Source organism: Pipistrellus hanaki, assembly GCF_964339955.1.
Source record: "Pipistrellus hanaki genome assembly, chromosome: 3".
NCBI lineage: Eukaryota > Metazoa > Chordata > Mammalia > Chiroptera > Vespertilionidae > Pipistrellus > Pipistrellus hanaki.
Genome location: NC_140505.1, coordinates 27,018,667 through 27,022,844, shown reverse-complemented (window position 1 = coordinate 27,022,844; position 4,178 = coordinate 27,018,667).

Below are 4,178 nucleotides of genomic sequence, written 5' to 3'. Positions count from 1 at the left end.
ATTGTTTGGCAGACACTGGTGCTTTTATGTCCACGGAGAGTTTCATTCTGAGTTATCTTTTTTTTTTTTTTTTTTTTTTTTTTTGAGGGTCCAAAGAAACAATGGGTATTTTTCTGACTTAGCCTCAGGGTTCTGCAAACTCCATTCTTGGTTCGGAGCTGAGGAATGGGGAAACTGAAATGAATACCAGAGTGCGCAGTTTTAAACCGCTAAACTTTGACAGTTTTAGAGAGGATGAATCAATACACGGCGAGCCTGCCCCAAGAAAACAATCAGAAAACAGAAAATGAGGGAATAGCAGAGTGTTTATTGGCACTCAGATGTGCTAGGGATGTGTGTTGGGTTTAATGCTGCCTAACAGGTTTTTTTTTTTTGTTTTTTTTTTTTTTTTTTTGTATTTTAACAATGAAATTGTGTGCTTAACAAAAGGAACTTTTAAAGGCACAGTGGCAGCTGACAGTTGTGGCAATATATGCCATTATCCAATTAGTTTACACGAGTGTATGTTTTCATGCTTTACTTAACATACCTCAGAGTGTTTTCAACTCTAACAAATATGACTTTCATTGAAGCCTTTCAAAATGTGGATTCTAATTGTGTATATTATACTCAGCTGCAGTTAGTCTCCTGTGCTTTTCAGTATCTCGAGCACCTTAATAAATTTTGATTTTTAAATTTATTTCTCATTCATTTTTTTGGGGGGGGCGGGGGGGAAAAGCCAAGATTCTTTTCGCTTTCATTATATACTTTGTCAGAAAATCCCTTGACAAGTTCCTTCTTACTTTCTCCCACTGGCAGAGTTGCATTGCATGGTAGCTTTATTCTTATGCTAAAGTTGAAATGATGTCAAAGAAAGGATTGCTAATTGTCAAAGAATAAGCTTTCAACTTCTTGTAAAGGGAACGACAAAGAAAAGTTCACGGATAATTTTTACGGTGAAAGAAATGAGAAAGAAATAAAGTTTATTCATTATGGTAACGATGGATCAAGAATCACAGCTTGTTTTCAACTGGAAAATTATAATTTTCTTCATTCTAACTATGTGGTGCTCTGGATGGAACAATTAGTTCCTGTTTGAATGTGCGGTGGCTTTGCTTTTTCTCACACGTGTGGTACAGAGAGAGGGAGGGTAAAGGGTTTTTGTTGGGTGGTTATGGGGATTCAGCAATCCCAGGAGGGCAGCCCAGTCCATGGCAGGTGTCTGGAAAGGGTAACTTAGTGTTTGCGATTCTAGTCTTCTGCCTGATTTTTCTCCCCAGTTATTGAGAAAAGCAGGTTCTCCTTATTGTCTCTACTTTGGATGGCCAAGTGCATTTTTCCTGCATTCCACTCTCAGCAGCAAATTATGTCATGACATAAGCTGTTACAGGCGACAGTATCCACATGCACTACTGGTCCCCACAGTGCCCTTAATCTGCCCCAGGCGTGTGGTGACCATTCCACCCGCCATCATGGTGGCCATTCCACCCACGCAGCCTTCAGCCTGGAATCGAAGACTGGGTGTCGCCATGGAGGGTGAGTCTTCTACCAGACAAGCTGGATGGGTAGTGTGCGTGAAATTTGTAACAGCAGAGGGCAGACTGGAAGGGTGTTCTCTACCCCTCTCTGCTGACCACTGTCAGTTCTTTCACTCCCCAGCTGCGTGCTGCACCCACACTCCTATCCATGCTCTGGTTTCAACCTCGGTCTGATGACAAGGAGCCTCTTGTCCTCCCTATCTAGGCCCCCATAGCAGTCTCATACCCAAGAGATGAGTGTCCATGTCTGCTGGAAGAGGAGGTATTATTTTCTCCCCTGAGATTTGGGTCTCCCAGCACAGATGGGGTGAGGGAAATGAGTGATTCAAGGACTTAGGAGGGCAGACACACCAATAAGGCAGGGTTCTAATCTAGAACTTTCTTAGGCGAGACACAGAAACCTGTCATAATAAACCATCCAACTGCTGGATGGGGGTCCCTGCTTTAGATTCTTCCAGCTTCTCGAGGACCACCCCAGCTCATGCATCACAGCATGTATGGTGATCAGCCTTGCCTGTTTGTTCCTCTTGTCTTGTCTGATGACACCAAATCTTTGGTCTCCAATCTGGAGGCCCATCAGGGCTGAGGAGTGTCCACCACCATCTCAAGGCTCCTGTCTCAGGAGCAGTCGAGACCAGTATGGGTGGCATCAGCTTCCCTGGTTTCTATGAAGAGTGAGAGGCTGACCCCCGACCCCCCTCCACTGCAGCTAGCTTACTCTACGGAACACAGGCAGTCACTCGCCTCTCACACTGCACAGGTGACCTAGATCAGCAATCAGAGGTTGCAGTAAGTGCTTCTCCTGGCAAGTGAAACCATGCTTAGTGGATCAGATCATGGCAGTTTCTGACAGATGTGAGATTGACTGACTTAGTTTTCTCTAATGATCTTTATTTTAAATGTAGAATTAATGATCAAAATGGAGGAGGGAGGAACAAAGAAAAAGGTATAAAAATCCACAAAGGAAAACATTGAAATGCCCCATTGAGACTTTTCTCATCTCAGTAATGTTGTCTAACACAAGGTGGCCTGATCCCATAAATGTGAAGGCAAATAATGTGAATTTGCAATAAGATGAGTGTCAATGAAGTCTAAAGGCATTTCATTATTTATTTTTATGGGCCTCTATTCTCCCATTAACATCATTTAAACTTTTTAATCCTTGATTATCACTGAATTTGGTTATCTTGGCTAGACTAGCTTTTCTACAGCTCAAGGAAGTATATTGAGAATGTAATGGAAATGTTTGAATGCATATTTTTATTTTTTAAGGAATCAAATGTAGATAAAATTAATGGTGACTTTTGATCATTAGAAAAAGGTTAGATATAAAAAATGGGTATAAAATAGGCTGCTTTTAAATGCTGACAGCCAATGTAAATAATTTCAGAGGACATTATGCAGATAATTATCTGTAAAAAATTGCATTACTATGTTTCTATTTTTTATGTTTTCATCTGTACTATTTGACCTTCTTTCTGAAACTTTAGGGGCTTAGGTTAATGCTTTTCTACTGTTCTATGCAAATCACATCTCCAAAGGTCAAAGATCTGGTACAAAGCCTGTCAAGACTTGAAAGATTTCCTTGTGCTATTGAAAATTAACAGCTTACTTACCGATGATTGCTTCTTGTACAGTGCCAACACATCAGATATACAAATCTCACTTTAGGTTATGTTCTCACCCCAGGCACACATTTCATACACATAATAGCTGAGTCTTCCTCCAGCTATTTCTGAAAAATTGCAGGTTACTGAAAACCAAATCTGAAAAGATGCAATCATCTACTTTACCCCAGGTTTAGTTTTGCTTCAGTGTACAATACTAAGAATAGCATCCATCAAATATCTGGGATGTTTCATATCAAAAGTAAAAAAAAAAAAAAAAAAGACTGACATTCTTTGGTAGGTATTGGATGTATTCTCCAAATCTTACTTCCTTTCTTTTTAAAAAGGCAAAATAATGTTTTAGGATATAATTGTTCCATCAAAATTTTTGGCACTGGGTGTGAAGCATTTAGTTAGAGGATTAAAAAATGTTTTATATTGATTTCAGAGAAAGGGAGAGGGAGAGAGAAATAGAAACATCAATGATGAGAGAGAATCAGCTATCAGCTGCCTCCTGCACTCCCCCTACTGGGGATGGAGTCCACAATCTGACCAGGACTTGAACTGTGACCTCCTGGTTCATGGGTTGATGCTCAACCACTGAGCCACTAAGAAAATCATTCTTGAAATATCTAGTGTGCATTTGCAACATGAAGAATATTTATTTCCTACATCATGGTTTTGGTGTCCTTTACACTTGATGTTTAAGAACTTACAAGGATGCTTATTTCTGGAGAGAATGTTTGCTATTATTATTAATCATTATTACTTTCTCAGTATTATATTGCAGGTATCTTTAATTTTAAAGGCTGTGTATAAAAGTACACTTTATAACAGGCATCATCTATACAATTGGAGTTATTATTGGTTTTATTTAAATAATTATAGTTGAGTGCTGCTAAACATTTTTACTGTTGACCTAGATTTCAAGTAAAGATTGAAAACATAAATTTAAAGGAAAAATCATTAAGGAAAACCTAACAGTGCCCTCAATGAACAACACCAAGCGTTAAGTATGCAATCTGGCAATACGAACGTCCCTTCAGCTGGGTCA